This window comes from Canis lupus, chromosome 5 (assembly GCF_048164855.1).
Source record: "Canis lupus baileyi chromosome 5, mCanLup2.hap1, whole genome shotgun sequence".
Classification (NCBI taxonomy): Eukaryota; Metazoa; Chordata; class Mammalia; order Carnivora; family Canidae; genus Canis; species Canis lupus.
In genome coordinates, this window is record NC_132842.1 from 83610583 (window position 1) to 83631735 (window position 21153).

Consider the following 21153-nt stretch of genomic DNA (forward strand, 5'->3'; position numbering starts at 1 on the left):
TTGCTTGTTCTCTGTCCCTTGGAGAACACGCTACCCGACCCCCTTTAAAAAATCCAATTTTACATAGTGTTTCATTTAGAACAAAAGCCCCAACCCCACAGCCTAGGGAAGCGTGGACTGCCCCCACCTTCACCCCAATTAGGAGCCTCTGAGTGTAAGCTCATCATCTGTTCTGAGGCTGGCAGTGAAAAATTCTTATAGATCCATATTCTGATCTGTAAAAGTCCAGTTATGGGAGCCAATCAATCCCCTTTGGTTCACACTCATCTAAGTTAGATTTCTGTCACTTAGCAACTCATGTGGTCACCACCACTGTAGTGGATCATGGACTGAGTCAGGAGCTCAAAAGCCTCCAATTTAGATCAGCTTCTGCCACTGGGACCCATGTTAGGCAAGTCTCTTCTCTGGGTCTCAGTTTCTCCACCCGAATAACGATAGGCTTGGGTGAAATGCCAGTTTGGCATTCTAGTTTCTGATATAATTTCTTTAGCATTCCAGTTCTTAAGTTCTGCGATGAGGGGCAGAAATGTGACCTTGTCTATCAGCTACCTGTGAATGAAATAGGAGATGAAAGGGGAAAAAAAAAGTGCTTGTATGTATAGGGCAGAAACGGGAGGGAAATCAGGCATCTCATTTAGGTGAGGTGGGGGGCACCTGGCAGGGGGAGTGTCTGCCTCCATCAGCCCTGAGCTGGACTCCTCTGCCTCTCCTGCCTGCTGTTCCATGCAGGGCCACTCCTGTACCAGCACCTACTTCCTGTCTGGGGCTGGTGTCAAGTCAACAGTCACTGGGAGGCTGACAGGTGACTGGAGTTTAGAATGTGTGTTTGGTAGATCTGCTAAGACAGTGTTGTCCAGAGCTTTGGCTTTGGTCTTTCTTTACCTGTGTTTTAAAGAGGGAAGATTCCAGAAACTATAGCTTGAATGACCATGTACACACTGATCATTCATCTGGGGGACAGAGCATGCGTTGCAGGTGTCTCCCGGCTAACAGTGACTCAGGAAGTATCACCGCAGATCCCTTTGATCCCTTCTTCCCTCTTGGTCCCTGCCACCTCCCAACCCCGTGAGCACGGGGAAGGCACATTCTGGTGTCTTACGCCCTAGGTCTTGGACCATAAAGATCTGAGCTCATGTCCATCTTTGGCCACTACCAGTGGTATGACCTTGAGCTGGTGACCTAACGTCCTTGGGTCCCAGTTTCCTCTTTTAATTACAGTAAAATGGACTACTGTACTGATGGTGTGTTGTTTCACGGTGGCACGATGCCCAAGGAGCTTAGCACAGATCTTAGCCCATCACTATTGTTTAACCAATGCCACCAAGGCTTGTTGAGAATGATCCAATCACAATTTGTCCTCTGGATAAGCTTCTAAGTGGGTATTGTGCTCACTCACTTTCTAAGCTCAAATTGCAAGTCTGCGATTTATCCTGTTATCCAGCTACACTCGGCTTTCCTTCTGTTCTAGGCTTTATGTTATAATGTGGTGGTGACAGAGATGGGTTCTAATTTCTCCTGATCTACTTTCTAGCTGAGCAATATTCAGAAGGTTATGTAATTTCTTTTAGTCTTTTTTTTTTCCTTCGGCTGTAAAATGCTGATCTGATCCGCCTTACAGTGGTGTTATGAGATCTGAGGTGCATCTAGGGTACTTAGAACAGCACCTGCTCCTGGAATGAGAGACCTGCATGTGGCTGAGGAGGTGAGCTGAATTCCAGAGCCAGAATCTGGGCTTTACAATGACTAGCCATCGCCTGGAAATATGTAGATGAAAATTAAGAGTGAGGGACAGCAAAAGGAAGTCAAGCAGGGGGTGTACATTCTGCAGGTGCAGAAAAATTTCTAACAGAAAGAAAAAGATTCTAAATGTCTAGGTTGCTGAAATGTGGTGGAAACACGGGTTCCTGAAAGCGACTTGGGAGAATTATGGGTCCCCACTGCATGACCCGGGGGCATTGGCTGTAGAAGTATCAAAAGCCCTTCTGTGTAGGAACCTGAAGAGAGTAGTTTTCCAGCTGAAAGGCACAGAGGTTGGAGAGGGGGAAACTTTCCCAGGAGGCAGAGTCTCCAAATGCAAGCAGTGCCGCAGGATGGGTCAACTCACCAATAATTATGGTTGTGGCTCAGGACTTGGATTTGCTTTTCACAAGCCATCATTAGGTCAGCCCCCCCTCCCCGCCGATGAAGACCTAGAGGCCACCAGCCCAAGAATCAAGAGGAGAAAGGAATTGGGAGGCTGTGAATATGTTGAATGGGGAAGAAAGATGCCTCAAGTAAGGCAGGTGATGAAGCCACCATTGTTAGCTTTACCATTTGCCACCATTTCCCCTCGGTGGTTAGCATATACCATAATTAACCTTTGCGTTGGAGCTTTCTCTCCATTGGGCTTGAGTTCATGTAGACTGGAGGCCCCAGACTGCATAGTGGACCCACCAGCATTACGGGGAGGCTAAAACCAAAGTATTTGCAACCACTCTTCTCTCTCAGACACCACTGAGCCTCAGTCACGGTCTTGGGCAATGGGAATCTCCATGTGGATTGCGATAGACGGGCTCTGGAAACATCACTTGGCCAGGGATTACGTACCTGCACTCAGACTAGATTGTTTTCCAAATTGTGCATGTGTGTGTGGCTGATGTCTACATTAGCATTCGCTGTCCCGGTACGTGTCAACCACTTCTGACGGCAAACACACAGGACTCTCGGACAGAGAGCTCTCTCAGCTGCCAGGAATTCAAGGAGCCTTAGCTAAAGACAGATGAACACCTCAGCCTCCTTCTCCTTCAGCTGGGGCAATCCTGAGATCTGTGTCTACACTGCTTGCCAGCACTCCCCAGGGGGACTGAGCCTCAGTGGTCTCACTGTGGAACCCAACTCAATATATTCCCTTCATTGGCTGCCTTCCCATCGCTGTCTCGTTTCCAACTTCAGCCAGTGCTTCCTGGGACCCCTGCTCACATTCGTCTGCTCTGGCTGCCACCACAGAGCACCACAGGCTGGAGGCTTGAACAACAGGATTTGTTGTCTCATGGCTTGGAGGTAGGAGATCTGGGATTAAGTGAACAGAGGGTTGGCTCCTTCTGAGGACTGTGAGGGAAGGCTACGTTCCAGGCCTCTCTCCCAGTTCTGGGGCTTTGCTGGTCATCTTTAGTGTTCTTTGGCTTGTGGATCCATTACCTTGATCTCTGCTTTGATGTCCATGTGTGTTCTCTCTGTGTGCATGTGTGCCTGCCTCCAACCCCTTCCCTCTTATAAAATCACCAGTCATATTGGATTAGGGCCCATGCTATGATCTCATTTTAACTTGATTACCTCTGTGAAGACATCAGACCAAGTAAGGTCCCGTTCTAAGGTACTGGGGGTTAGGACTTCAACATATGATTTTTAGGGAACACAATTCAACCCATATGCTACCCAAATAAATGGTCTGTGTTCAAGTCCTTGATTCAGGATCTATTTTCAGCATAACTCAAATTGAGATAGTAGGTAAAAGACTAGTACTGTTATGATAGATAGATGATAGATAGATAGATAGATAGATAGATAGATAGATAGATAGATATAGGCTATTGGACTCTTATTAAAAGGTGGGGCATGTAAAGGGCATCTGGGTGGCATAGTTGGTTAAACATGGGCTCTTGATTTCAGCTCAGGTCATGACCTTAGGGTCGTGAGACCGAGCCCCATGTCAGGCTCCAAGCTCAGCACAGAATCTGCTTGAATTTCTTTTTCTCTCTGCCCCTGCCCCTCTCTCTCTCTCAAATAAACAAATCTTTAAAAAATAAATAAATAAAACTGGGACATGGGAGATCTTTGGTGTAGAACAAATTCAAGTTTTGAGTTCCTGCAGGAATCTCACACACTCTGGGAGAAAAGACCCAAGCTGCACTGACTAGAGCATCTGATTCTTCCAGCTATCAGGGTAAATTGCACCTAGCACCAACTGAGCACCATAAACTATCACAAAAGGTGATCTTTGAACTTTGAGAATGAAGTCTTTAATTCCTTTAAGCTTTAAAGTTAATTTGGAAAACTTGAGATGGGAATCAGACTAGGAAATGGATTTTCATCCTAGTGCCCAGCAGGGCTTTGGAGTCAATTTAATTGATATGCTGCTTTTACTATTTAAAAACTTCTGGGAGCAGATGTTGAACTGCCCACCAGTGCTCCCCAAGGCACCTGCTGAGGCTTGGGATTTGGTGTTGAGGAGGTGCTGGCATGGCTGTTTTGGCTGTTCTGATGGAGCTGATTTTCTGTCTAAAGAGGCACCCACAGACCTGGTTGGCCACGGGTTTAATGTTTCAACCCAACAGATCAAGAGAGACACAAACTGGAGAAATTTTTGGTGGATAGTTGGTTCACTATGCCTACTTGTCAGTAGGCTCTGGACTTGCAGAAGTTAGAGGTGAGCTCAGTCCAGAAAGCCTCAAGTACAGGCACGGAGGTCAGAGGGCAGAGTAGAGATTGGATCTGTATCTCTCTCAGGCTCACTCTGAGGCTTTGGGAGGAAACAAAGCTGCTGAATGGAGGAGGTCAGTACAGACATTTGAAGAATTTCATATTTTAAAGGACATAACTAAAGAAGTAGACACATGGTACACTGTCACCGGAAGCTTTACCACCTTATAACATCTGAGGATTTTAGGAAGAAAAACTCTTTACTTCTCTCCCTTGACAGTTATCTTATAAAGAGGGGTGTGGAAGTCTCAAGACCAATTGTAAGTTATTTTAATTAAAAACATGAATTTAGGGCAGCCCTGGTGGCCCAGCGGTTTAGCGCTGCCTTCAGCCTGGGGTTTGATCCTGGAGATCGGGGATCGAGTCCTGCATCGGGCTCCCTGCGTGGAGCCTGCTTCTCCCTCTGCCTGTGTCTCTGCCTCTGTGTGTGTGTGTGTCTGTCATGAATAAATAAATAAAATTTTATAAAAATCATGAATTTAGTTTATTTTTGAGACTAGAGAAGGGGGGGCAGGTGACCCCAAAGAAACCACAAGGTAGGGACCACTGTTCTAATGGATTTTTAAAAAAATTTTATTTATATATTCATGATAGACAGAGAGAGAGAGAGAGGCAGAGACACAGGCAGAGGGAGAAGCAGGCTCCATGCAGGGAGCCTGACATGGGACTCGATCCCAGGTCTCCAGGATCACAGCCTGGGCTGAAGGTGGTGCTAAACCGCTGAGCTTTCCAGGTTGCCCTGTTCTAATGGATTTTGACATCATTTTCCTTAAGGGGTGTATATCCTCTAAAAAGGTTTTCACTGGAAGTCCTCACAACTCAAAGTCTGAGAGTTATTTTGTGACCGTACCACATACCATGAAACCCGCCAAGGACCACTACTATTAAGATCCGGGTACAGTTAGGAAGAGAAATTACGCTCTGCAGTTAGCAGAGGAGTCAAGGTGACCAGATTCCTTCAATTTTACAACTTTCAATTTACCTAAGTTGAGCAAAATCTTACACTTTCTTGACTGGGGGCTGGGCTTACTGCTCTAAAATATTTTTTTTTTTTTTGGAAACTCCAAGGACACTTGAAGGCCTGAGAACTCTTATATCTGAAGTGCAGGAAAGCGGAGCCACTCTGCTGTAAAATTAGTCAGAGAAACACAGACTTTTGACAACCGAAGACCACGGAGTATAATTAGAATTCTACCAAAGCAGATTAATACACAGGTCAGAGGAATAAACAATGCGCCTTCAAAGCCTTCGCATCCCCCTGGGAGGCTCAGGAGGGATGAGTCACTGGGGATTAGCTTCTGGAATAGAGGAGACAGTTCTCCTCCATTAGTGGCATCTCGCCTTATCTTCCCATTCCAGTTGATACCACAATCATCCTTCATCAGAGCCCTGGAGGACGGGCCAAGAGGCTGGCACCCTCCTGTCCGACGGCGATGCCACTCTGCCTTGTGATTTCAGTGGGCCCTGGGCTCCTGTTAGAATGATTTCCATTTGCCAGTGGGATGGGTTGCTCCTGATTTATTTCATTCATTTGCAAAGCTCCACCCTTTATCTCTGGATGTGTCTTGTCTTATCTTCCGAGAGCCCCCTGGCCCACAGAGGTAGCCTGCTGGCTGGAACTTAATTAGGCAGCTTTTGAAGTTCCTGCGGCCCCCCGGCAGCCAGCCACTATCTCACCATGCAGAGATCCCTCAGGGAGCACCGGGCCCGTCGGAAGGGGCTAGAGATGTATTTTTGATTTTGCAAAACAACACAATACAAAATACAACCTATCTTTTACTGTATTACCTGAGAAGCCCAGATCACCTTTGGTAAAACCAACCCATTTCAGGGTTGCAAGGAATCATAGAGGTCATATAATTCAAGGGTCTGGGAGGCTGATAGGAGGAAAAGAAAGAAGGGGGACCAGAGAGAGACTTGGCTGATATAGGCCAAGTTCGCCCTGGGACCCAGATATCTCAACAGCTCACTGGTCCCTCAAAAGGGACACTGGGGAAAGGAACACAAAGGTGTTCCCAACAGAGGGAAAATCTACAGAAGTCCCAAGTGCCCCCAAAGCAGGTATCTGTTCACCTTGCTTGGTGCTATAGTGCTAAGCTGCCACAAGGTGGCAATGAGCAAGACCACGTTTGCTCTTATAAAAAAAAGTGCTCGTGGGTGTTCAATTTTAGGTACTTATGAAGTCAGGTCAACAGGGATTTTGTGATGTCCCACCAAGGAAGTCGGGGCTCCCAATGCTAATAACAGAAATGAGTCGTCTTTCCTCTTCAGCACACAGTAAGCGGAGTCCAGGCCTGCCTCACGTCCAGGGGTCTGCTGCCCCATCCAAGAGTCTGTGGGTTCTCTGGTGCTTCTGGTCCTTTCTTGTGTGGACCCCTCCTACCAGGCCAGCCCAGCTGCATCCAGAGCAGATGCTGCGAAGCACCCATACTAGGTAGGGAGGGTTAGCGACATCATCCTGCAGACTGTCTGCGGTCATCTCACAAAGTGGCGAGGGTGCAGGAAGCCCCTCCTGGAAGTTTCTGTCCCTGACACTAAGAGGTCTTGCTGGCTTCCCGACTGTTACAGCAGGAGCTTTGGTGGACAGATGGTGATTTCTGTGCAATTAGCATATTAGGTCTTTGGTCAGCCTGGCTGAGTGAAATGGTCAACATGTAAGAATATCTTTGCAGCAACAGTCGGAATAGCATCCTATCGCGTATTTATATCGTATGTTGCAGTTTCGAAGTGGCTTTCCTACTCATCATCTTCTGACCCTCACACCTACTTGACCAGGTGGGCAGAGGCAGGTATTCTCAAAAGCTCAGCTGGCTCGCAGGGTGCCTCTGAGTGAATGGGACAAAGATGCCCCTTCCTCTCAGAGCAGACGCAAAGCCTAGCTCGGCTGGACATCAGCACCCACTTGCCCTTCTGCTGGATCCTCTTGTGCAGAGACAACACGCCCGACCATCCATGACATCCCAGGGTGTTATCTCCAATTTTTAGGTGAAGAAATTAAGGATCAAAAAGTCTGACTTGTGCAACATCACGTATCCTGGAGGTCATCTAGCTACGGGGCCAGCATTCCCTTTACCATATACATCTCTCCTCCTAACTCACCTTCTAGCTTTATGTCAACCAATAGTCCTTTTTGTTGTGGGTATATATAAAAAGAAAAAACAGCATACATTTAATACGAGAGTTTTATCTTTCCTCTCCTAACCCAATGTCCTACTTTCTGAGTCCAATAAATACCCACATATCAAGAAACAGCCTTATAGGATTTTGACTCACTATGTAAAATTTTATCACCAAATTTAATCCTTTGAGACTTTGAAGGCTGCAGCTGCTAACAATTAATTTGTGTTAAAATCCAAATACATCTGGGAGAAAGTTCCACGAAGTCACTGCCTTCCATATTATTCCTTAGAACACTAGTACTCTCAGATGACGGGCATTTGATTTACCCCGAACACTTGTTCTAACAGACTTCTCTGGGCGCCACCCCCAGAGTTCCTGATTCAGTAGAGTTGGGGTTGGGCCTGAGAGAATTTGCAAATTTGCATTTCTACCGAATTCCCGGATGAGGCTTCTGTTGTAACTTCCAGAACCACACATTGGTTCCAGAGGACTCTAATAGGAGTTCAACCTGGATTTAGTTCATATACATATGCCTATAAATGTGAATAAAAATGTTTGTGTTCTCATGAAACGTTAATTCAGAAGATGGTTTGAAAAACTCTATCACAAGCCATAAGAAGCCAACATCGCCATCTGGATTTAATTCATTAAGTTATCCTCCAGTCATTTAAACAAATATTAAGTGTTGAAAATGTTCCAGGGGCTTGTTCAAGTCCCTGGGGATTCAAGGGCCCGGTCCTTGTTCTCTGAGACCTCGCAATCCATCAGGGGCACAGAGAAGCAAACAGACCATGACAAGCCAATGGGCTCTTGACTCTGCCTGAGGAAGATGGATGCTAGGGCTCTGGGAGCTGGGGGCCGTGGGTAACCTGGTGAGCAACACGAGAAAGAGGAAGGTGGAGACCAGCCCTCAAGAACCTTATGCGAACTACTCTTTACGTCAAAGGCAACAGCTCTTATGCTGTTAGAGTCCTAGACCTGGGGCCCCCCACCTTTATAGGTATAGGAGACCCAGGAGCTCACAGAACATCAATAGTGACCAGGGCCTGTTCCTGGATGTGTTCCCACAGCCCCGGCAGGAGAACCCCAAACTTGGTTTAATGCTCTGCTGTTGCCATCTTGAAATTCTTTTTTTTAAAGATTTTATTCATGTATTTATTTATGTATTTATTATTTATGTATGTATGCATGCATGTATGTATGTATGTATTTTATTTATTTGATAGAGTGAGAGAAAGCACAAGCAGGAGGGAGAGGGAGAAACAGGCTCCCCACTGAGCAGGGAGCTCGATCCTAGGGTCCTGAGATCATGACCTGAGCCAAAGGCAGATGCTTAACCCACTGAGCCACCCAGGTGCCCCTTGAAATTCTTACTGATGTTTGAACCAGGGGCCCTACATTTTTGCTTTGCACAAGGCCCTGAAATTATGCAGCCTGTTGTGCTAGTAACTAAACTAGCCATTCCGGAAAATCTTTTCAGTACCTACCACGTGTCTAACATGAATCACACCTCAGGGGGTCCGGGTTAGGAAGGATGAGGTGCCTGCCGCAGGAGCCATTAGCCGAACGCAGGAGACAGAAGCATGAACAGGGATTGACAGCCAGTGTGGGAAGTGAGGGGAAAGCAGAACACGCCCAGTGCTTCAAGCCCACAGGAGAGAATTCCTCTCTGCCAAAGCCATCTCAGGCTGTCAGCAGAACGCTCTGCGTCTCCCCTCGGCGCTGCAGAAGACTGGAGTCCTCGCCCAGATAATTCATGGTGGGAGGAGTGGGGGTGTCTGCAGTCACAGTGCACATCACCCTCATGTCAAGTTTGGCTTTTGTCAAGGTAACGTCATTAATGTGCACTCTTTCCAGAAGCTTGTCAGACAAGCCAGGTGGTCCTGACACTGTCACAAATTTATTTATTTTTTAAATTTTTTTATTTTTTAAATTTATATTCGATAAGCCTACATAGAGTCCATCAGTAGTTTCAGATGTAGTGTTCTTTTTAAATGAAAAGTCAATCTCCCATCCCAAGCTTTGAGTCATATTCAGTGTCCCTGGCCATTTGGATGTAAGTCAACAAATATCCGTCTTTAATCAGCTGACCTGAACTTCAGGTTACAGGTGTCTTTTTTTTTTTTTTTTTTTTTTTACAGTTCATTTATTCATTCATGAGAGACACAGCCAGAGACATAGGCAGAGGGAGAAGCAGGGTCCCTGCAGGGAACCCAATGTGGGACTCGATCCCAGAACCCCGGGATCACGCCCTGAGCCAAAGGCAGACGCTCAACCGCTGAGCCAGCCAGGTGCCCCGGGTTATGGGCGTCTTGCAAAGAGTGATCCATAGACCATTTGCACGAGGATCGCCTATGATGCTTGTTAAAAAGGCAGATTCCTAAGCTCCAGTCAACTCTGAGGTCTGCATTTTTTACTTGCTCTCCAGTTAATTCTTAATCACATGGAAGCTCGAGAAGGTTCCTAGGAGCCCCAACAGGAGTGGCCAGCAGACTACTGAAGTGTACTAAGTAGATATTGATGCTTACTGGTCTCTCCAAAGTACTCAGCCGACCAAGAGGCCCTGTTAGGGGATGTCAGAGATGAAATCCCCCCTCCAGAAAGGAGGTGAGTCTGCTTGGAGACAAGACTCGCACACAGCCACAGACCAGAGGAGGAAGAGCTGAGCTCCCAACGCCATGAGTGCTGTAGCCACAGTGCTTCAAACTGAAGCTCCCGGGATCCTTGGGCTCCATGAAGGTTCCCGAGGGGCCATCGGAGGCCCAAGAAGAGGCAGAAAAGGTGGGGCTCCAGGCTTCCAACCTGCCAAGACAGCTCTACTTACCGCTGTTATCTGGGGCCTTCTGCATAAGATCTCACTGGGGCGTGTTGTGAGTCAAAAAGACATCTTAGGCAACGAATGTTCTAAGAGTTCAGGGAAGGAGGTGGGAGCCAGCTTCAGTGCCTGGAGGAGAAGCACTAGAACTGGCCCTACATCTGCCAGGCCCTGACTGATCCAGGCTCTGTCAACCTCAGTGTTCACTCATCCCACATCCCCACGTGTCCTGGAGCCTCGATCCTTCTCCCTGCAGGAACCACAACACTCGCTGCTTCCATTCCTTTTATTTTTCCCTGTAATGTACTGTCCCCCGGCCTCTGTGTAGCTGGGTCCTTCTCTTCCTTCAGAAAGGCCTTCCTTGTCTTCATTCTCCGATTCAGCCTCCATCCTACCTTCCTCGTTCTCCATCACGGCCCTCCCTTCTTCCCAGCACCCACTATGCTCTTCTCATTTGCCTGTTCAGTGTCTGTCTCCCGAAGCGAACGTCAGCTCCCTGGGGGCAGAGGTTCTTGCCTGCCCTGGGCACCGCCGTGTCCCCGGCACCTAACAAGACGCGTGGCAAAAAGCAGGTTCTCTGATTATTTGATGAATGATGGATGAGTGTTGTTGGAGAGGTGGCAGATGGTGTCCCAGGGGACGAGACCAACATTTACTGAGCACCTTCCAAGTGCTGAAACTCTTCAACGTGCTGGGGACCCAGCGGTGAACCAGATAGATAAAGATCTCCATCCCGGTGGAGCTGGCCTTCTAGAGGACAGATACAAAACAACAGGGCTCATAAATAAATGTGCTATGCAACCGGCCAGAAGGCGAGACGTACCGTGGATATGAAAAAGCAGAGTAAGGCAAGGGAGATCGGGAGTGGATGTGGGCGAGGGCAGGGTGGAGGTGTCTACTGGGCAGATATCTGGGAAGGACCCTCCGGGAGGAAAGGACAGAGCAGAGAGCAGGACTGAGCCTGGAGCTTTTGAGGAATAAACAGTAAGAGGTCAAAGTAGCTGGCATGGGGCAGCTGTGGGGGCGGGGATAGGACAGCAGGTCCTGGGCCTTGTACGTGCGCACTGTTCAACCTCGTAGCCACCGGGGACACGTGGCCATTCAAATTTAAATAAATTAAAATGAAATCAATTTTAAAGAGTAGTTCCTCAGTCTCCTTAGTCGCATTTCAAGTGTTCGAAAGCCACATGCGGCCACGGGCTGCCATACTGGACCCTCGAGACATGGGACACCCCCGTCGCCGCAGGAAGTGGGGAGCGGCCAGCCCGGCTGTAGATCGTGGCTTTTGTGCAGGCTTTGAGCAGGGGGTGGGGGTTCTGGCTTCTAGGCTAGGACAGAGTCTAGAAAGACGGTAAAGATGGGGCTCAGGTAGGAGGCTGTGGGGTGACCCCGGTGAGAAGGAGCAGTTGGTGGCTCAGATCGGGGCAGCCGCAGAGGCCCGAGACTCAATATTTTGATCGCAGAGCCAACAAAACTTCCCGACTGGCTGGATGCGGGGTATGAAAAGGAGAGAGAGAGGCCCAGGGGGGGACCCTGAGACCTGCAGAGCCTGGGGGAGGGGGCTGCTGTCATCCGAGGGGGGCAGGCTGCGGGGTGGGGAGGCACATCGCGGGCTCTGGTTTGGATGTCTGGGCTTTGTGAGGTCTGTCAGGCATCCAAGTCGGGTGCACAGAGCTCAGGAGAAGGTTCTGGACCAGATATATCCATTTGCCGGGACATGGATGCCCACAGAGTCCCAGGATTGGGTGAGTTACCAAGGGCACAGACGCGGAGCCCCCAGGAGAGAGGGGAGGCCTTGCTAGCACCACGGGCTTGCATGGGGCGCCCGCAGGTCCTGGAGGAGGTGTTCGTGGTGGGCGGGACCTTCTACTTGACTCTACAAGCCATGGAGAAATCTGGAACGTTTTCAACAAGCACGACCCGTACCGGCCCGAGTCCTAGTACAGGTTCTTACCCATCGCACAAGCCTAAGGGAGTTTCTCACCCAGAGGGAACCTGAAGTCCTCGCAAGGCGAAGCCTACGGCCGCTTCCCCCAGGCCTCTGCTGCACCCCAGCACCCCGGCCCCCTGCCTGCCGGGACCCCACTCCGCTTCCTCCCCCCCAGGCCTTCCCTCCTCCCTCCGCGCACCTTGATTGCCCCACCCCGTTGCATCCAGCCTGGTGGCCGCTAAGCTGGGGCCACGCGGGGAGTGTCGTGCAGGGTAAATCAAGACACGAGTGCGCCCGCAGGACGGTCATCAAAAGCCTCCACGAAGGGTGAACACAGAGAAGCAGGGTGTGCTGTGCTTCTGCATTTTTTTTTTTTTCTCAGCCTCAGAAAAATACACACTTTTTGACCTCCCTGGGAATTTAACCGGGGGAGGAAAGGAGTGAAAAGAGCCCCACAGACGGGAGGGAGCCGAGGACAGGAGCTGACTTGTTGCTTTCAGAAGAACTGCAGCCGGCCACCAGGCCACCACCTTTCAGGGGACAGGCCCTGAGAAAATGGGGACACATCCTCCCACCCCCGGGGTGACAGCAGCAGCTCCCCCTCCATCTCCTCCTCCTCTCTCTCCCTCTGTCCCCTTCCCTTTTGCTGTCACTTCAAACGCTGCCCCCTTTGACTTCTCTTCAGCAGCCAGGGTGCCCCTGGTGGGGGGCAGGTACCCGGGCTCCCTTTGCTGTCAGCAGGGGGGCCTCCCCAGCTCCTGTGTGCAGCCTGGGCGCAGGGCAGCTGCCTCACTCGGCCAGGGCCCCGGCGGGCAGGGCAGGGGCGGGGAGGAGACAGCGGCCGTCTGGCGGTGCCCCCTTCTTTGCTTTCTTTAAAAAAAAAAATTACGGCAAATTGATCATGTTGGAAAAATTGGACAATTATTTTCACAATGCCTGGTTTCTGACGGCCAGGGGCGAGGTGAGGAACAGAGAACAAAAGACAGGGGTGTCCCTGTCTAATCTCCTCGTCCAGCATAAAGCATCATTTCTCATGATTGTCGAAAATTGCTCACTGGCCTCAGCGAGGACTTTAAAGGGAAGCTGAGGCCTTTAGACATGCACATTCCACTGGCTTTGTTCTGAAAATTATCCTCATCACTGTAAATATGCTCAAGTTTTATGAGTTAAGGAGCAGTAACAGGCTGGTAGCAGGCTCGAGCCCCCTGGCTGCGGGCTGTGGGCTGTGAGTGGGATGCCTTTGAGCAGGGGGGGAGGGATTCTCAGATCAGAGGCTGACATGGTTTTATCTAGAAGAGACACATGGCTCTCTGACTCACCGAATTTCCACGCAAGCTCTAACTGGGACGCATCAAGGGAACAAGAGTGTTTTCAGAACCAGCTTCGCGGAGGAGGAGAATGAGACACACTTTTTATCACATTCCCCTGGAGGACAAAAGGTCTTAATCCAGGTAGTTGGTGAAGAAGGTAAAGTGCCAGGCAGGGAAATAGCCCTGAAAAATAATGATAATCAGATCAAATTAAAAACAGCTGGGCGTGCTGGCGGTGTCTCTGCATACGGCCTCTTGCTTGAGAAACAGACTCTGGGATCGGGCATGCCTGAGTTAGACCCTGTTTCCTCCCCTGACCAGCCGTCCGACCTTAGGCAAGTCACTTAACACCTCAGGGCTTTGACTGTCCTCTCTGTAGAATGGGTATAATAATAGTGCCTACCTCTCAGGATTGTTTTAAGATCTAAGTGTATGTCAGTATTAGGCACAAAGAAAGCCCTCAGTGACTGCGAGCTGCCTCCACCACCATCACCACCACCATCACCACCACCACCACCATCACCACCATGACTCTCACCATCACCACCATCACCACCACTACCATGATCATCACCATTATCACCACCACCACCACCATCACATCATCACCATCATCACCATCTAAGTTAACCTTGGCTCCACTACCTACTGCCTAAGGGACTCCAGGTAGGCCATCTAAGTCTGTGTACGTGCGCATGAGTTTCCTCATCCATAAAAAGGAGATCACAGGAGTATTTGGCTCATATGAAATGAGATATCTGGGTTAAAGATGTGACTCAGTGGCTGCAGGCACAGTGTCCTATGGCTTTTAGGCCCTGCCACTATCCCCATTCTAAGATGAAGCAACTGAAGTTAAAGTGCTTGCTGAAAGACGAAGATTGAAGCGGGGCTCTTAGCTGCACATTTCCAGAGCAGCCCTGAAGATCGGGATCTGGGTGCAAGGGGGGCCTGGCAGGAAGTGGTATAGAGACAGGGACAGGAGGCGGGGGACGGGAGGAAGCCAGGAGAAAGTCTACTGAGGAGCAGGATGTCCTGCAGGCCTGGGGTTCTGTTCTGCTGGGAAACCCCAACAGACGCGATGAGTCACAGCTCTGAGCTGTCCCTCTGCAGCATCACGGAAGCTGGGTATTTATCCCCCTCCTTGTATTTGCTGTAGCCACGGCGCTGCGACTGGAAGTCTGAGTTCAGGGTACTGGCGGGGTTGGGTTGAGGACAGGTCTCTCTTGCTGGCTTCTAGGCAGCCACCTTCTTGCTCTGTCCTCCTTCATGTGGCCCTTCCTTGTGCGTGGGTGCGAAGAGAGAGAGCACTCTGGTCTCTTCTTACAAGGGCACTAATCCCATCATGGGGGCCCCACCCTCATGACCTCATCCAGCCCTGCTCACCTTCTAAAGAACCTGTCTCCAAATACCATCCCACAGGGAGGGGAGGGGCTGGGGGCTCAACATACGAATTTTGGGGAGACACAAACATTTAGTCCATAACTCCCAACTTCATATAAAAGAAACTGCACAGATGAATCTCAAAAAACTACTTTGCTGAGTGGAAGAAAGGGGGCACAAGGATGCACACTCTATTTTTAAATGAATTTCTAGCATAAGTGAAACAAATCTATGGTGGTAAGAATCAGAAAAGAGATGGGCCCTGTGGAGGGCGGGTATTGCCTGGAAAGGGGCCTGAGGGAACTTTCCAGGAAGGTGGAAATTTTCTAGGTCGTGCCTGGGGGCAATGGTCACATGGGGGTAGATGTGTTCAAAGCGCACTGAATTGCACAATAAAATCTGTGTGGTCTAAGTGGATTGTGCATCATCAAAAATCTGCCTCAAAAATAAACAAACTGGGCTGGGGAGGAGTGAGTGCTGTAACGTTCAGGGAGAACGAAGACTTTGTGTTTGTGTGTGTGCCTGTGTGTGCATGTATGTGGGTGTGCATGTGTGGGTGTGTGCACATGTGCGTGTGTGCATGTGCATGTGTGCATGCATGTGCACATGTGTGGGTGTGCATGTGTGGGTGTGTGCACGTGTGTGGCTGTGCATGTGTGCATGTATGTGAGTGTGCATGTGCATGTGCACATGTGTGGGTGTGCACTGTGCACATGTGTGGGTGTGCCTGTTTGCATGTGCACACTTGCACGCACATGTGTGCACATGTGTACATACATGTGCATGTGTGCCTATGTGTGTACATCCATGTGTGCAAGTGTGTGTACATGCATCCTCCTGGACACACACGTGCACACTCAGCTCCCAGGAGGAAAACCACAAGCCATCACAGCCCTATGCCCAAGGACCGAGGGAAGCGCCCCGAGCCCGGTGGGAAGGGCACGCTCATGCCCGGGGCTGAGTCGCTGGCGTCCGGGGACCGCGCCCGGGAGCTCCCAGCTGTCCTCTGGCCTCGGTGGGTCCACGGCCACCCTCCACGCCACAGAGCCCATGGGGACTCACGATGCACAATGCACACAGTTGATTTCATGTCCTTTTGGCGGTTCGGCCACATTTTCAATAGCGACAAGCAAAAGCTGTTCCCCTGCGGAGTGAAAGGGGCGTATCTGCCCACCCCCCCCCCCACTGCTGCGAGGCCCCCGAGGAGAGGATGGGGGCTACAGGGACGCACTGTGCTTCCAGCACGATGCTGGGGGGGCCCCGCACCAGCCGCCTCAGGCCCCTGAACCTTACGGGCGCTTGGAGTGACCGCGGCTTTATGGGACATAAAGTTTATAATTACAAACTGTGATAAGATCTCTGGAGAAAAGGGACATTTCACATCTTCTGGTTGTGAAACAGCAGAGCTCAATGAGGCTGTGGGGTCGTGGGGTGCTTCCCGAGGAAGGGGGCACGTGAGCCAAGGTCGGAGACCAGGGAGGATACGCATCCCGTACATCTGTCCATTGCAGCCTCTATGGCTTTGTCCCTACTTTCTATCCATTCCCCTCCCTTAAAGACCCAGCTCGATTCCTGTCCTCTCCATGAAGTCACTTTCCAACGAGGCCACCTATGGGGGCGGGCCCTCTGGGAATTAGAGCCTGCCCCCCCCCCCACAGCCCACCAGTGAACAGAATGTCTTGTCCTGTGTCTTACTGGCCCAACCTAATGATAAGCCCCCGAGAGTAGAGGCTGGACACCACGAGGATAGAGTGGACTGGACTTCTGTGTGGACAAACGTTACATCACGAATGAAAGAGGTCATGACCAGCTGTGCGCAGAGGTGGGGTGCTGTCATTAAGACCTTGACAGCCCTACCATTCACTGACTCATTCACTCTTCCAACAGATCTTCACTGGCTACGGTACATCAGGTGCTACTCTGGTATAGGGGATGCATCAATGCATCACAGGTCCCTACTCAGGATGAACTTCTTATTTGGAAGAGCCCAACACATACGCATAAATGTATAAATAAGTTAATTCTATAGTAGGCTAGAAGATGGTAAGAGCAAGGGGTGCCTGGGTGGCTCAGGGGTTGAGCATCCGCCTTTGGCTCAGGTTGTGACCCCACAGGCTCCACAGGGTTGCTTCCCCCTCTGCCTGTGTCTTTGCCTCTCTCTGTGTGTCTCTCATGAATAAGTAAATTTTTTAAAAAATTAGAAAGGGAACAGAAGGGGGAAAAATGGAGTTTAAGGGATCACAGGGCAGAGGGAGAGGTGGCAGGAGGCATTAGAATTTTAAGTAGGGAAGTCGTGATGAGTTTCTTCGAGAAGATGACATTTGAGCACATTCTTGAAATTAGGCATGTGGTCACCTGAGAGCAAGTGTTCCAGACAGAGGGAAAGGTCTGTGCAAAGGCCTCAAGGCAGGAGCCTGTCTAGTGTGTTGGAGAAACATCCAAAGAAATGTGGCTAAAGCTGAGTTCTCAGGAGAGATGGGAGTGGTTGAGGACCAAGGGGGACAGGATCATGGAGGAAGGACCTGTGGGCATCACACACACACACACACACACACACACACACACACACATCTGACTTTTACTCCTGGTGAAACAGATTTGTGCCCTAGCTCTGTTAGCGGTGAGAACCTGGGGGATCAGTTCAACCCTCCAAGCTTAGTGGCCTCATTCGTGCAACAGGAGTGCTGCTGCTGCTGCTGCTGGTCACATCGACTCACCACAGGAGCCCATGGTAAGCATGACAGGAGGTGAGGCTCTCGCCCAACAAGCAGAACCCCACGGTTCCCCAAATGCACCACAACTGTTCACACTTGCTATTATGGTTGCACTGTTGTTTCTATGATCCCTATTGATTTTGGACAGGGAAAGGGGCTGCTCTCCCCTTCAGTGAGCACCTGTTGCCTGTCACAGTAGGTACCTGCTCTTGTTTCCCAGTTAAGCCACAACCCAAGTTCTTGAGAGGAGAGGTCCTACCCCTCTTTTAATTGATGAGCAAACCAAGTTTCCAGAGAAGTGAGGTGTCTTACGAGCGGCCTGCGAGCGTCCCACAGCCAGTTTATGGTTCAGCAGGACTTCGAAGACTCACCACTTTCTACTCAACTGGAATAAGAAGAAAGGGAGCAGAACGTGGTTGCAGTGTTGGAATGTTCCTGATGCCCTCACCTGCAATGACGCCCTTTGTGTGAACAGAGCACCGAGACTCAGGAGGGCCGTATGGGGCCCCATTCCTCGGAGATGCTGACGGGATTTCACATGGCTATTCTTAGGAGTGCTCATCATCTCTATTCTGTTTATAACTTAAGATCCAATTTTCTAGAGCTTTGCCGAAAGATCCTTGAATTATGATGGGAGAATAAAAGCCACCATGAATTCCAAGTACCAGTAGAGACCTAAACATTTAGATATTTCCTGAGGTTATTCTGGCCGCACCATGGAAAGGAAGAGGGAGGACTTGGGCCTGGGGTATCTCTGCCCTTGTCCAGAAGGAAGAAATCTTGGCACGCATATACAACCCATTTAAAGGAGTTCCAGATTCAGTAAAAATCTGTACGGAGTTCAATTGGAGCTCAGTATAATGAATTGTCGGTACTGAATTCTTATTCCTGTTTGATCTGATTGAATGCAACTATTCCTTTCATGTCCTTCCCACACTTCTTTTGAATGTCAGAACTTATAGGGGGCCTTTTAGACCGTATCGCAGTTTCGGGTTTGCAAGGACATTTGAGTTGGTGGGGAAGGCACGCCTTGCGGAATGTCTACACGCATCTAACTCCCATAGGCGCTCCCTCAGCGGAAAGCAGGGGCCTTTCTGAGCTCATTTATTAATCTGAACTCTTGGGCTAGCACCGTAAAGAGTCATGGAACGTTCGGGAATTAAGAGCAGAGACTGTGCTAACTTTGTCTCACTGAATTTCAGTCCCGTCACAGTCTTTAATTAAGATAAGCTATCATATGTGGCATTTAGACTTGACATAAATCAGAATGTGAGGCCTACACAGAATGTGGCTATAACTTTGCCAGAACCCTTGTTCAAACTTGATAGATTTCAGGTCAGGAAAGCCAGCCAAACCGTTTAGTGAATCCATTGATTGGGCTGATGCCAATAGTCAACGCGAAACAAATCCATTCTCGAGAGCTGGAGCTGCAGTCCACCGCAGTAGAACGCGTTGGGAAGAACATATAGTTTGAAGTTCATTTTCAGGTGATCCACTATGAGTCTGTGTAATCATTTAGATTAATGAAGACCTAGAAACTGGAACACCACCAGAGGATGAAGGAACCTGCGTAATTTTGCCTTGCGGCGAGCATGGTCTTGCATGGTGGGCAGCAAATACACACCAGCCACAGTCTCCCTAAATTGGGAGTGTCACGCAACGATGACCAACAATTCTACATGGATTACACTTTGTACTTGTGCTGACAAATATATACGCACATACACAACACACACACATGTGTTAAAGGCTTTGCTATTTATTCGCTTCTCTTCTTTACAGTTGACCAAAAGGCTGAGTGAGGTGGGACAGCCTCACAGAGACAACTACAATAGTGTCCACTCTGCGTTGTAAGAGGTTTCATGCATACCAGGTACCGTAACAACATGAGGAGGCAGGAATGGTTATGACTCCCAATTTACAGATGAGGAAAATGAGGCAAAGAGAGCTCAGGGAATTTGCCAACAGTCATGGAACAAGGATTGGAAAGCCAGAGGGAAGGGTAACCAACACCATGAACGTCAGTCTTGAGGACGCTTACACACCCTGCAGTCCCACCCCAAACGTGCCTTCCCTAGAAAAGCATGTCCTGACCCCCCGCAGGCTGAGTCAGTTCTGCCTTGGGATGTCCCATAAGTCGCCATGGAGGCTCATGTTTCCACATTTATTTGTGGGACCGGTTGGTTGACACCAGTCTCCCCAGTGCAGGGGTTCTGCTCATTGCTATGCGTCCAGTACCCGGCCCTCTGCCTGGCGCAGAGTAAGTACTTTGTCCATAACTGCAGACTGAGTGAGCAAATAATCCAGAGAGTGTGAGAGAAAAGTTAGAGGGAATGAAGGACCAGGAGGGGCCAGAACTGCGGTCCCTGAGGTTATAGTTGGTGTGACTAGTAGCAGAAGACATTCTAAGGGGCCATATTCCTCTTCCTGGCTTAGCTCTGCACATCGGAGCCTGGAAGGCACTGGGCTGGAGCCAGAGGACTCGGGGTATTTGGTCTCTATTTCCTTGGTCTCCCTCCTGACCATCTCAGGCCCTGGAGTCCCACACAGAGGTCCCCATGCGACTCCGGGCTTTGGAGTAGGTTGATTTGGCATGGCCGGTGAGCTAATTCCAGGGTAATGACACATCACTGATGTCTCATGGCAAAGGGTGGATGACAGCTGGGTCAGCCTGGGGTCTCAGTGCATCACTCATTCGTCCATTTGGTCATGAATACTTAGAAAGTACTTCTGTGAGCCAGGAACTGTGCTAGTCTGGGCACATGGTTGTGAGTTCATCAGAAAAAGTCTCTGCCCTCATGAACTATACAATCAAATGGGGTTGGGTGGGGGGGGGTAGGGAGACAGACAATAAACAAAAAAACAGGTAAGTCTGGTGGTGATTCATGCTGTTCAGGGAAGTGCAGGGGTAAATGTCTCAGAGTCAAGGTAAAGGGGATAAAGGGTGAAGACCTGCCGTTTCAGACAGTCGCCAGGGTAACGCTCGCTGATACGTGACATCTGAGCAGAGTCCTGAAGAAAGTCAGTGTGGGAGCCATGTGGACATTGAGAGGAAGAATGTTCCAGAAAGAGATGATAGAAGATACAAAAGCCCTGAGGTGGGAGTGTGCTTGGTTGTGTCTGAGGAAAAGCCAGGAGCCCAGTGTGGCCAGAGCAGAGCGAGCAAGGGCTGGAGGCAGGGAGATGAGGTCGGGGAGGTCATGGGACTGTTAAATCTGAGTGAGCTGAGAAACCACTCTGTTCAAAACAGTCTCTCATTTAGGCTGAAATTTCAAAGAGCTCTCTTCCTTCCAAGTCCAGATAAAAGAACTTTGCAGAGAGTGGGGGGTGGGTAAGGGGTGAGAAGTAGAGCATGTTGGGCAAGAGCATGGAATCAGATAAGCTGAGGTCTGAGTCCCAGCTCAGCCAACTCCTGCTGGGTGACCT

General features: G+C 49.6%; 1 protein-coding gene across 3 annotated transcripts in view; it reads right to left on the minus strand.

The window, feature by feature from the left end:
* Positions 1-21153, minus strand: part of KAZN (kazrin, periplakin interacting protein) — a 1010923-nt gene that overhangs the window by 546041 nt on the left and 443729 nt on the right. The gene's annotated exons all lie outside the window — the stretch shown is intronic.